Source organism: Plecotus auritus, assembly GCF_963455305.1.
Source record: "Plecotus auritus genome assembly, chromosome: 7".
In the NCBI taxonomy this organism is placed as follows: Eukaryota; Metazoa; Chordata; class Mammalia; order Chiroptera; family Vespertilionidae; genus Plecotus; species Plecotus auritus.
The window spans coordinates 47,032,896-47,046,832 of NC_137774.1; the positions used below are offsets into that span (position 1 = coordinate 47,032,896).

The 13,937-nt window shown below is 50.9% G+C and overlaps 1 protein-coding gene across 3 annotated transcripts in view; it reads right to left on the reverse strand.

Moving 5' to 3' along the window:
• The window catches only part of GAS7 (growth arrest specific 7), a 211,203-nt gene that overhangs the window by 101,050 nt on the left and 96,216 nt on the right, over positions 1–13,937 (reverse strand). The window contains exon 1 of one of the 3 annotated variants that reach the window (XM_080681515.1): positions 11,166–11,303. The exons of 1 other annotated variant lie outside the window; for it this stretch is intronic. The gene's annotated coding sequence lies outside the window, so the exon portion shown is untranslated. Of the gene's footprint in view, positions 1–3,480; positions 3,519–11,165; positions 11,304–13,937 lie in introns of those variants that run through there. One more of the 3 variants, XM_080681517.1, reaches the window with a different exon arrangement.

A 13,937-nucleotide genomic window follows, 5' to 3' on the forward strand; every position in this document is an offset into this window, starting at 1 on the left:
AGCCCGCAGCTCCGGGAGGGGACCCAGCCGCAGTGGGAGCTGCCAGGTCAGGGGAACCCCGTCTAGCAGTCTCCCACCTTCTTCTGGAGTTCAGCTGCCCCCCAACTTGCCAACAAACACTCCTAGTGCGACCCTCAGCTGTTCTTTCTTTCTGCTCTGGGACAAGGCTCGGAACACGTCTGTCTATTCCGCCGCCATTTTTCCTGTAAGTTCAATGTTTTTAAAGCTACTAAAAATGGTTACACTGGTACACTTTTTGTTATGTGTGTTTCACTACACACACACACACACACACACACACACACACATTCATTTAAATGGAGACGTGAGCCACTCATGAGATCATGAGATGCACAGGGGCAGGCTCTCCAGGGAAGATGAACCGTGCGCGCCCAGCCTCTTGGCGAGTGTAGTGACTAAGATGACTAGAAAACGAGGTCCGGGCATCTGTAGCAGGGCTCACTATTGGTCCAATCTCAGGGAAACTGAGGCAGTTCCCATTGTGGCCTCCAGCCAAAGGCAAGGGACCTTTCTGGCCACTATAAACCAGGAGGCTAATCTACTCCGGCCTGAGCCAGGCAGCACAAACCAGCCCTGTGGACGTTTGATTCTAACCAAAGTTATGTCAGGGTGCATACGACTTGCAAATGCATTCTAGGGGGTTTGCCATTTGGGGTTACCCCAGGTTCTGAATGAGGAAGTCACTTTTCTTTTGCTTGATTGATAGTCGTCTATCATTAAAGTCGCTGTGAAAATTGTTCTCCCTTTCTGGGTTTCTGCAAACAGGTAGGTTTCTACATATGGGGCCATGTGAGCAAATGAGAAACAGTAGGAAATCCAAAAGCAAAAAGACACAATCATTTCCACGGAGCTGCATTTTCTGGGGTTTAAAGGCATCAGCTGCAACCCACCCTCTTGTTCTTTGTCTTTGTTTCAGCTGAGTTGAAAACTGAAATACACATACCCAGGCCAGGTTCACTACAGGCCCATCTCAGCCAATGTCTTCTATAGAACGAATCGTGTTGTCTCATAAAGATTATTAATAAGGAAGAACATCTGGGCATGGCGATGACTCACTTTTTCTAAATGCTTCACAATCATGAAGGGAAGAATTATTCACGAGCTGGTGCAGTCTCCAGGGTGCAGGACCTCGAAGACCCCCGGCTCCTGATAAGCAGCCCCTTGGCTATGTGACCAGTCCAGTTACCTATAGTCACTAATAGTCACTGACCACCTTTTCCTGAATGTTGTGGGCAGTGCAGGCAAGTACAATACAAAAGACTGGGCATCTGACATGGGGAAGATAAGTCACAAACACAAAAGAAAAAAAAGAAGAAATAACCAACAAGGGAGTCTATACTAAGTGCCAAGTGATAATCTGACAGACAATAAGAGCTTTCAGAACCCAGAGCGGGGCAAGCCCGCTTTCGGGCGGGGCGGTCAAGGGAGGCTTCGCAGAAGATAATGGAATTTGCCTGACAGCAGGAAAGGAGAGAAAGGGCTCACCCAGAGAAGAGGGACATCAAGTAGGAAGCAGCATAAGCCTGGGTGACTGATGAGACGTGGGGGGACTGGGAGAAAGTAGAAGTTGATTCCGAAGGGAACAAGAGAACTAGGACGAGTAACCCAGCCAAGATCAGCTGCAGTGGGGGTAAGATTGGGAGGGTGTGGTAGAGTATGCTGGCTTCATACTTAGGTTCAAAGTGACTGGTGAGCAATCGGGGTGAGTCTGGCCCTTAGCACACAGAGCTGGAGCACCTGTGTGGGGATGGTGGCGAAATCCTGGGGGTCGGCTTTTAGGGTTCATAAAGAAGGAGGAAGAGCTGAACCTTGGGGCGTGTTCTCCACGTGATGGGAGAACAAAGTCTCCCTGATACTCCTTGGACCCTGGCCCCTGCCTTGGGGCTCTCAACCAGTGCGTGTAGACCTGGGGCCCTCTCCAGGACTCTCGAAGGCAAGAACCAGCTCTTCATTCTTTTCTGCTCCAACCCAGCCCATGGCTCACACTCAGGGGCTACACGGGTTTCTGGGAATCAGAGTCACAGAAACCAACTGAGCAGGGAGTCCCAACAAGAAATAGGAAGTTAACAGTGCCCAAGTGAGACACCAAGGAACATGCTCACTAATTACAAAGAGGCTGCCCCCGTCCCCATCCGACTCAGAAAGAGGGGTGGGCATGGGAATCTGGTCTTCGCACACAAGGGGCTGTGAGCGTGAGACACACAGGGAAGGAGAAAAGATCAATAGAGAAGAAAGCAGGAGAGAAGAAAGCAGGAGAGAAGACGAACGGGGATGTGGGTAGTGGCTGGTCCTGGGCCCGCTGGGCCAAGGGCTCCTGTGAGGTGACTGGCAGCAGCTTCTTGCACTCAACACGGTGGGTCCAAGGCCCCTCATCAATCAGAATATCAGAGAACCAGGCCGTAAAACAGCAGTGCTCAAATGAGAGCCAGTCTGAAAACAGGAAGTGGACTGGGAGATGTGCCCATCACTGAGTTGCTGGCAAGCAACAGAGGGAAGGATTCAGCCCTCCATCAAGGTGCCACGGCCAGTGGCAGTCTACATGCATGCGCTCAGCTGCTGGTATATGCAACATCTACACAGGTCCTGCCTTGTTCAAGAATGAGTACAGAACGGTGGGAAAAGCATGTGGAATCAGGGTGAGTATGTGCCATCCTGCAGGATCAAAGGAAGAGCACATCTCAGAAAATAATTCAGAAGAAAAAGTCGGGAAACTGCTAGAATGCAAGAAAAGGTGCGAGCTCTCTAAAAGAGGAACAGAAATTCATAATGGAAAAAAACAGCTAACATAGAAAGAATGACACAAGGAAGAAAACGGATGAGGTAAGGCTTATACAAAATTGCTTATTTAAATCCACATTAGGCAGATGTGAAAAAATAAAAATATAAAAAGGCAATTCAATAAAGTGCAGGGTAAACTTAAAAAGAGCTCCCTAAATCGCAAGACAGAAAAGGCAATAAAGAAGCAATGTGTGATTAAGAAGTGTTCTGTTAGAAAAGACCAGAATAGATTAAAATCAATAATCCATTACAAAAATAATAAAAGATAATTTTAAAATCATGCAAAAAAAACCAAAAAACAGGCAAAGGGAAACCTCAGCCAGGGAATCGTTTTTTCGCTCACTGCTCACCAGGGCCTGGCATGGCCCCTCTACGAGCGATAAGGAGAAATGCCATTGAAGCCAGCGCTTCGTGGGGCGTGCTCATTATCTTGTTCATCACTAAGGGTGTTCATAAACATCTGCTGAACGGTGGGACAAACTGCACTGCACATATGAGTTTCTGTCTGCAAAGCTGAGGTCTGAAACGTCCATAGCCAGCCCAGTTGCTGCCATGTTTCATGTGCAAGAAACAGGAAGGTTCTCTAAGACGTGCAAGTGAGGATCCCGCCCACTCGCTCCCAGGCACTGAGGGAAAGCGCAATTAGGGAGATGACAAGGAGAAGGAAACATATAAACGCACCTGTGCCTGACTGACTTCTACTCAGTGCAGACCCCCAACTCAGAAATCCAGCAAACCGTGTGCCCTCTGGTGGGTGTCCCAGCCCCGGGCCGACATGTGGGCCCTGGCATTTCCTCCTCCTCTGCCGCCCTCTCCTCTGGAAACAGGTATGTGTTTCTCCTGCAACAGCCTTCAAGGCCAGTCCCGGCGAAGCCTCCGGCCAGGTGGGGAGCACTTATAGCTGATGCTGCCTTTTGCATCTACGCACAGGCCGACCAGGGGGGACACTGAGGCTTTGGGGACACTGCTGGGAGAATCGCCACACAAAAGGCCTTTGTCCCTCCCTGGCCCTGGCAAGGCTACGCGTGTAGAACACCACAGTGGCCACTGCCGTTGCCGGGGAACTTGAGAAATGATTTTCTGCATATTTAAAATTCATTTTAAATGAACCAAGTCTTTCCTCCCCTCTGAAATAAGTAAAGACTAATAAACCACCCAGTGACTGATGCTTTCTGTCATCAAAACCCTCTTTATATCATCTTCTAAGAGTAGTTCCGGCTTTAGAAATCAGAGTACCCAGTATGATCTCAGCTATGGAAAAATACTGTGCCCACCCTATGAAGAACTAAGGAGACACACAAAAGTGTTAACAAAGGTCAGTGTTGTATTGTGGGACTCCTCTGGCTGTTTTAATTATACTATTAATTTCATTACATTAAAAATTTTGTATTTAAAAAATAAAAATTAGATTTTTAAAAATGTGTTTATTATGTTTACAATCAGTAAACCACTGCCCTTCCCCAAAATCAGCATATAAAGTTCCAAATATACTATATGATCCCAATTATGTAGACAAATATATACAGTAAAAAAGGGGGAAAGAATACTAATTTTTTTTATTATTTCTGCTTTTCTGTATTTCCATGATGAGCATATTTATTTTAATGCATGTAAAGAAATTTTTAACTATTCCATCATGAGCTAATGTACAAATATAGTCTTATTTTTAAATATTTAGATAATTTAATTTACTAATAAAATCTCCCTTGACATATCCCATCTCACTTTCCATCCCCTAAAATGAATACTATTGATTAGATTAGGATTCATTATATGGTGTTTCAAATGGCAGGAAGACTTGGGCAGGGAATTGTGGGGGAAAGTATTTTTAAGAAAATGCACTGAATTAAGATAGCATGAGCAACAATAAAGAACATTCTCAAAATTAGGGGTGGAAAGGAACTTAGAGATCATTTGATCCCATGTTGCCATTTTACAGATTGGGAAACTGAGGTCCAGAGACAGACAGGGATTGAACACCAAGGCTCCCCAGTCCCAAAGCAGAGGTCCCTCCTCCTCAGTCCTGGTGCTAATGTTGCCATCATGCCTAAGGGACTAGTTCTGGTCAGATGGCAGAAGCCAGAACCCCACCTAGGATGGCTCCTGGGCTGACCCCTTTACTGTCCTGTGCAAGGTGACCCTGACCATCGAGTCTGGCTCTCTGCTCATCCTGAGCTACTTCCCACATTTGTGGCCAGTAGGCCCCATGAAGGGAGGGGGAGCAGAGAGGAAACAGCTGTGCACACAAGAGGAGTGAAGTCATGAGAGCACTTGATTTTCCCTTTGGCAAATCTTCTTCTGCCTATTTTTTTCCACTCATTAAAATGCAAATCTCCATTCCAACAAGGGGGCCTCTAGAAGATTCCAGAAACTTCTAGAAACCACCCTGTGACAGGGAGTCCTAAAACAAGGTATGCATGGATGCGTTGGGATGTGTGCATGGATAAGAAACAGAAGCTACAGCCCCCACACATCACTAGGTTGCTCACAGACATCCATTTGCTTGTTCCCAAATCCAGCTTCTAGAACCTCAGGGAAGTCATGTCACCTCTTTGAACCTCATTTTTTATTTTTTTATTTTCTACAAATAGATATAGAAATACCACCACCTACTTCACTGAATTCTTATAAAGAGTTGAGGGCCAAAACCATGGTGGATCCTCTGTGATATTAGCCTTGCCCCAGCTTCCTGTCCCCATTACATCACTGAGCAACCTGGGAGGAAAGTCATCGGCTGAAGTCCCCAACCCTGAGTCGCTCACGCTGCGGTGCGGCGTTCCCAGCAGCCCTGCTGCCTGTGCAGAGCGACACACTCTGACTCCTCTGACACAGACGGAGCCCATTGCGGGAGCGAGAGCAAGGGCATGGGAACTGGAGTTGCAGCACCCAGTGGACAAGACTGGAATTTAGAGGATCATAAGTTGAGACACCCACACCCCCACAGGCCACTGGAAAGCGGGTGACCCCCCCACCCCACCCCCAAAAAAAAAACCCAGACCAAGACCAACACTGCCCTGGACAGGAGCTGCAAACTAACCCAGCAAGGCCCTGGCCGCCACCTGGAGCTGCCTGCCTCCGCCTTCACGTGCACCCTGCTGCCATCACCAAGGACACCCCGGGAAAGAACACCCCTCCACATTCACGCTCCTAACAGGGAGACTGGTTGGATAACAGGAAAGAAATGGTTAGGTTCCTTCTCTCTCTTTTTCTTCTTCTTTCGTTAATCCTCACCCGAGGATATTTTTTTCCATTGATTTTTAGAGAGAATGGAAGGGAGGGGGAGAGACAGACAGAAACATCTATTTGAGAGAGACACATTGATTGGTTGCTTCCCACATGAGCCCTGACCAGGGCCAGGGATCGAGCCTGCAACCGAGATATGGGATCTTGACCAGAATCGAACCCGGGACCACAGGCTGGCGATCTATCCACTGAGCCAAACTGGCTAGGGTTTGGTTCCTTTTTTTCTCACTGCACATCAGCAAGGTCGCTCCCACTGCCTGGGCGCCACACTAGGTACTGTTAGCTGTTCTCAGCTGCTGAAGCCCTGGCTGTGGGGCCAGTACCGTGAACTTTGTAGTTCATCTGACCCTCACAAGAACATCAGGAGAGAAGCGTTCTCATTTCATTTTATAATGGCATAAACCAAGGTCTTACCCAGGGTTTTACCACAAGACACGGAGTGTCTGAACCCGGTGTCCTGTGTCCAAGGCTAGAGCAATTCCTCCTCACCCCATCCCCTGTACCCGAGGTTGGCCTGCAGGGTGCCCTGGATTCTCCTGTCCAAAGGCAAATCTTCAGGTAGAGGTTACAGTGGGAGCCATGCTTAGCCAGTCCCTAATTACCCATTTCACACAGGAGAATGTAATAACTGATGGCCAGTGGCGAGGGGGGGGAGGGCGGAGAGGTGGGGGCCTCCTTAACTGCAGTGGAGGTGCCAGGGGAGAGAAGGAAAGTAGGAAAGTGCCAAGATTAGCATTTCCACGGCCAAGAGCCCTGACCAGCCACCACGCTGAAATGACACCTGAGAAGAAAGTCAACAGAGAGCCACAGTGGAGTTTGAGCTGAAAGAGCTGGCAGAGCTGGGAGCCGGGACAGGCAGCCCCGCCCACAGGGAACAAGAGCACAAGGCAGCACCCAAGCTCAGCTCCCATGAAATCCGGGAGTGTGGGTCCAATGCTCCGGCAGGGACAGAAACCCGCCTTGCTCCACCCAGGGGCCAGGGGCCTCACTTCTTGCTGTCTCCTGGGAGATGCAGCCCCCGCCCCGCCTGTCTCCCTCCCACGCAGGCTGGTCTGCTCCTCACCCCCACGGCGGTGATCGGGCGGCCTGTGACCAGCAGTCCTCACTCTGGGTGTCTGAGCTCCCCAAGTTCCCAGGCACAGAAAACGCACCCAGTAAGTGTGTGCTGAATAGATGGAGTTCCCCTGGTCTCTGACCAGGATCTATCAGCCCACTTAGAAAGAGGGGTTCTTACTTTCCTGGGCTCACCTGGGCACGCACGTGAGGGTAGAGGCAGAGAGGGAGACAAGAAGGTGAAGGGAGAAACACTGCCCGTGTGTGTATCTGTTGTACGCAAGAGGGGCCTTCAGAGGCCTCCAAGTCACAAATGAACAGAATGGGGGGGTCAGCAATAGCGTGGCTGGGGGCTCTGAGAAAGCCTCTCCTGGGCCTAGAGCCCCCCCAAGTAGATACACTTGGGAAATGCACTCTCCTGGCTTGCTGGGACTGCCCACTGGAGTCATTAAAGCCGTCAGCCAGAAGGAAAGCGGACAGAGCCACGTGACCATCCAGGACAACAGTCGTCTGAGCTATCAGTGCTAGACCTGAAAGGTTCATGTGCTGGGCTTTTACCCATATGCTTTCAAATGCTTCTGAATTTTATTTATTGATTTTAGAGAGAGAAGAAAGGAGAGAGAAACACTGATTTGTTGTTCCACTTCTTTATGGATTCATTGGTTGATTCTTGTATGAGCCCTGACCGGGGCTTGAACCCGCAACCTTGGTGTATCAGAACGATGCTCTCACCAACTGAGCCACCTGGCCAGGGCCTACCCATATGTTTTTAAAGAACTGGCATATTGTTTTCACCTAAGGACAACGAGGCCATGGATGCTTGGACATCTCTGATAAGCCTGAGCCGCCTACCTGATCTCTCTGGGTGAGACTCAGTGCCCTGGCCTGGTTTGCTACAGTTACACACCGCTTCTTCCAGGGGAAGCCGGCCTGGTGACCATCTCTCTCTCAGGACCCTGGAAGGCACCCTGGAAGGCTGTTCTCCACTGTGGCACCCGTGGCACCCACAGATGGAAGTGCCGAACAGGTGGTGGCTGGACAAAAGGGAATGGGATTTGTGAGATCCTGTAGCTGGCTGGACTCCGCCAGCCCTCAGAGCCCACACAGAACTCTGCCTGGAGGGTGTGGGGAACCCCTCACTCCTTCTCTTAGGCCAGGGATCCCCACCTTTCCTTCCGCTGGGTCATAAAGGATGGAGAGGGACAACAACAGGTGCCGGCTCCCTATCCATGCTTCAGTTCTTTCTGTTGTGTCAGAAGGGCCATTACAACAGACTGCTGGCCCCTTCTTCCAAGTTTCTGAATCAGCAGGTTTGGGTGACACCCAACAGCCCGCATTTCTAAAATGTTCCCGAGTGCTGCTGCTGGGGTTCAGGAATCGTGCTTTGAGAACCACTGACTCTGAGAGGGGAAAGGGAGTCTGTTCTACCTCTGTTTCTAGAACATGGATCTTTAGAGACGGATACATTCACTTTCAGGAAGAAATAGACTCTGGAGCATCTTGAAGCGCATGGCCCTCTTTTCATAGACATGAATACAGGATGTATTTCACATGTCTGTAAACATGAGAAAAACATCACCAACCAAATGAACGATGGCAACTGTTCCATTATAGGTCTCAGTGCTGGAGACAGAGAGATGGGTGGGGACTGCGGCAAACTGGAAAACCTGCCACTGATTGGCTTATTTCACTTAGTGTAATAGTCTCCATGTCCATCAGCGAAGGACAAATATCACATGATCTCATTTATTTGTGGCATCTAATGAACAAAATAAGACCTGAAGCATAGAGGGAAACATGGAACAGACTGACATACCTGGGGGGAGGGGAAGCGGGGGGAAGAGAAGAGATAAACCAAAGAACTTATATACTTATCTGCATAGCCCATGAACACAGACAATGGTGTGGTGAAGGCCTTGGGGGGCGGGGGCAGGTAGGGGATGAACAGAGGAGGAGGGTGGGGGTGGAGGACATCCATAATACTGTCAACAATAAAAAATATATATTTAAAAACCAAAAATCTGTCCGAGGGCTGTTGATGTGTGGCCAACTCCCTCTCACCCCAGAGCAGGGCACCCCAAACTGGTTCTAACCTTCCTTGGAACGGAAGCACAGGTTTCTGGGGCAGAAGGAGCCATGAAAAACCTGTCCTACTCTGTCTATGAAAAAACGGTACCCCATCAGTGGATGAGAACGTTCAGAAGGGGAGGAGGCGTGTGAGGAAGCTGAGTAAACAGCGTAAGGAGCACTGCCAGCTGGGGACGCCGTCAGAGAAGGTGGCCTGAGGCACAGCCTGCACGGAGCGCTCTGGGAGATGAGCAGGGGTTCGAGGGGCCGAGGAGCAAGCGAGCAGGCATAGCAGCCTCGGGGAGGACACGTGCACATCCGTGGGGTCTGAAGGTGAAATGACACGGTTGCCACCACGGGCAGACCCCCATGGGGTAGCAAGACAGAGCTGCAAGCCAGTCCCTGGAACATGCCTGTCGGGAGGAAGATCGGATCGTCCTCCTGGGAGGAGCGCGGATCCAAACCTGCAGGCTCCTGGCCTGGGAAGGAAGGTGTGTCCCGGGGCCACTGGGAGGAGTGCAGGGCGAGCAGGGCCCACGCTGCCAGAATCACCGGCGTCCTTCTCAGTCTGACCCTGGGAGCTTCCCCCCGCCCCCCTGTCCCCCACCTCAGGTCCTGGGAGAGGGGCTGCCACCTCCGGCCCCAGACCTCACGCCTCCCAGCTGGCCTGCCTGTCCCTGTCTGTGTTGCCCACTGCACCGCATCAGCTTCTCAGAAGGAGGCTTGCGAGGGGCTCTCCCCACGAGGACCCTGCCTTTTCCTCCCCGGCTTTCCCAGGGAAGGAAATCACGGCCCCCAGAGCAGGAGCAGGGAATTCGGGTCCCTTTGCTCACCACTCAAGGCCAGCAGTTTCACACATGTGTAAAGAGCACATCTGACTTCACAACCCAACACACACAAGCGTTCGTGTCGCAGCGCTCCAACACTGCGAGTCCGAGACTTTCAACGACGGAAAAACGCACTGCGCTTGGCAGCACGCCAAAAAACCAATCTTGGGAGAACTCCTCTGTTGCTGGCGGCACCCCCTACCTGTCACGGGGACTGAACTTGTGGGGATGCCTTATGGTTTCCAGACACCATCACACCATCGGGATCCAGGATGTCCTCGACAGGGTCAGCCGGGCATGACGACCCCCACAACATGCTGGGCACCAGAGCCTCAGAGACGTTGACACAGCGTCCCTGGGATGTGGCTGAATCCACACAAATCCGCTTTCTAGATTCTAACTTCCCTGCTCTTTCCAGAAACCTAAATGGCTCCTCATGCTGTTATGTAATCCTGTGCTCAGTACATGCCCCCAACTTGCGACCCGGAAAGGAGCTGCCCTTTCTGCTGCCCCGGCAACTCCGGTGCGTGCACCCACGAGCTGCCCTGACCACACAACGGAACACGCACACACACAGCACACATGTGTGAACCGGAAGATCTCTGTGGGCCTGCTTCCCAGCCCTCTTTCTCTCTGCCTGGCTGTGTGGCGTCTGGCAGAGTAAGGCACCACTCTGGGCTTCTCCCTTACCTACAGCCCAAAGGAGCTGAACCTGCCCACTCCCAAGGTCCCAGGCTTCTCCTGAGAACTCTGCCCACACCACTCGGAGCCAAATGGCCCCAACAGGGGCTGGTCACATCCAGGATTAAGAAAATGCAAAACAGAGTAGGCGAGAAGATCCAGAACAGGGAATGGAGACAAGTCAAAGAAGCAAGGAAAACTCACTTTGCACTGAGCTCACCTCGGATAGCACCCCCTGCCTGAGTGCTTGCTCCTCTTCCCAGAGCCTTGGGGCCTGGGTCCCCGCAAGCAGCCCAGACTCACTGAAAGGAGGAGGAGGCACATGTGGGAGACAGAAGTCCCTCCAGAGCACAGCCACGCCCCTGCCCAGCAGGAGGCTGTCCAGGGAAGACTTTCCCACAGGAGTGGCGGCCCCCCACCTCCTCTGCTCCAGAGAGCTCCCACACCTGCACCAACTGCATGAAGACAGCAGCTCTGCAGCGTGTTGCCACTCACCTCAGCCCCGCAGTCCCTCTGCGTGCAGATTTGACACGCTGGTCATTTTCTGCCAGCGTCTCCACATCCGCTGCTTCCCTGTGCCATCAGCTAATTCACTGTGCAAAGCAGCACTTATATATAGAAAGTTGCAGCCACGCAGGTTAGCATTAAAATAGAGCCGGCGTTGCCACGGCAACCAAACAAATGATATTCAAAATGAAAGAGAAGTATGCTGCAATTGGGAAAGCATGTCCACAGCCTTCCAGAGCAGCTGCGCCCGGTCCCCCCGGGCGGGTGGGACGGCCTCTGGAGAAGGGGCCTTCCCTGCATGAACCTCCTCCTCCCCATGAAGTCACCACTCTTGTTTCAGCTGCAGCCACGGCCCCTGCACAAGTTCCTTCCTAACGCCAACTCCTGCCTGGAGCCAGCCCGAGGCCGACACTGAGGGAGTGTGATGAGCTGGACCAGGTATATCCATTTGCAAAAGGTGTACTCCTCAAGCCCCGAGGGGAAGCAGCCGTGGCCCTGCTGCTGTTACTAAGGATGCTCCAGGAAGCAAAGCTGGCTTCGGCCACTGCCCTCCATCGGCAGAGTCCAGAGGCACCAGTGAGCTGAGTGACATGCTTCACCTCTCTGAGCCTCAGCCTAAGAATGAGAAGGGAACGGGCGGCGGGGAGTGGGGGAAGGAAAGTACCCTCGTGCCTTCCACCTCTCTGATTCTAGCATGTGCACCTTTTCGACTTTGCACCTCCTTTTTCTACGTTTCTCTTGTGTCCCTGATCCCTGGGCAAATGCCTTACTTAGCCTGGCCACACATGCCTTGATATGGCCGGTGCCCCATCCCGCACTGCAGCTCCTGCTTCTAGCTCTGGTTCAGCACAGCCAGCAGCAGGTGTTCGCCGCCTTCAGGGCAGAAGGACCGGATTCCAGGATTCAAGGGCCAACCAAGGGGTAGGGCCTTGGACAACTTGGAGCCCTTCCCAGACTCATTTACACCATTTAGACTCAGATGTGACCCACAGCACACGTACCCTCATCCACTGCTGGTGGATCAGAAGCGCAGTTTGGCAGTTTCCTATACAGATAAACATACACTTAACATAGGACCTACCGACAAAGGAAAACATATGTCCACTCAAAGACTTATTATATGAATGTTCAGAGCAGCTTTTTTTTTTTTTAAAAAAAAATAATAATCTCAATCTGGAAAGAACCCAAAAGATCATCAGTAGGAACTGATGAAGAAATGGAAGTGCCTCTACACAGTGCAATACTACTTACCGATACAAAGGAATGAACTACTGACACATGCAACAACCACCACACCTCACAGATACCGAGAGAAGCCAGTCTCAAAAGGTTCCACCACAGGATTCCATTCATACAACAATCTCAAAAAGACAAGTTGTAGGGATGGAGGACACATGAGGAGTTGGGGAGGGAGGTGTGAATGCAGAGGGAGAGCATGGGACAGGATCTTGGGGTGTGGACCTGTTCTATATGCTGTCTGAGGTGCTGGCTGCATAAATCCAGAATAGATATCAAAATTCATAGAACTCCATACCCCTCACAAGTCAATTTTACTGCATGACAATATAAAAAATAAAGTAAAAGCTACTTTCACCTTGAAAAAGAAGAAAAATCACTGATCTTGACAACACCTCCCCACAGGATTATTCAGATAAAAATCGGGGCCCTTACACATAAACTGTGAAGTCCTGAGAACCAGTAGTTATTAGTACCACTTTCTAAAATATTTTTTGAAATATAGTTTTATTGATTTCAGAGAAGAAGGGAGAGGGAGAGAAAGCTAGAAACATCAATGATGAGACAGAATCATGGATCGGCTGCCTCCTGCATGACCCCACTGGGGATTCAGCCCGCAGCCCAGGCATGTGAACTGACCGGGAATCAAACTGTGGCCTCTTGGTTCATATGTGGATGCGCAACCACTGAGCCATTCTGGCTGGGCTAAAATATTTTTATTTGTTAATTTATTTAAGAGAGAGGGAAGTAGGGAAGAAGGGATGGAGAGGGAAAGGAGGGAGGGAGGGAGAGAGAAACATCAACTTGTTGTTCCATCTACGAATTCCTGCATTCGTTGGTTGCTCCTTGCATATGCCCTGTACCACTTTTAATTACAAAGATGCTCTTCTTCTTCAAGACCAATGGTTCCCAACCGTGGGCCAGCTTCATCAGCATCACCTGAGAGTTTGTTTGAACGTATGAACTCTCCAGCCTCACCCCAGCCCTTCTGAATCAGAAACGGAGATGGTTTGAACAAGCCCTCCAGGTGAGTGACCTACTGCATGCTGAAATTTGGGGACCACTGGCCTCCATACACCAGGTATCCAGGTAGGCCAGCCCAGCGCGGAATGGTCTGGCTGGCCCTTCAATATCGAGACCACGGATACAGGCGATGTCTTCCCTTTCCTTCCCTCCCAACCTCTGCCTTTGGTCTGCCCCCAAGCGTGGCCTGCAGGGAGGAGCCAAAGGCCATGACTCCATCTGACCACCTGTGGCAGCAGGTGACATGGAACCACCTGTTGTTTCAGCCAGAACCCTTGGAATGAAGAGTGACCGAAGCTGAGGACCAGCAAGGGGCTCCTGGCTGTGCAAATGCACTCTGAGCTTCTGACCCGGCCTAGCTCCTCGAACAGACCATGCCAGCCCACTTCCCACTCTCGACTCTCAGGAGTGATTCTCAAATCCAGGGGGAACCTGGCGGTTATCCCAGTGAACCCTAGAAAAGCCCAACTTCCTACTTGCCCCAGAACAACAACTTCAAAG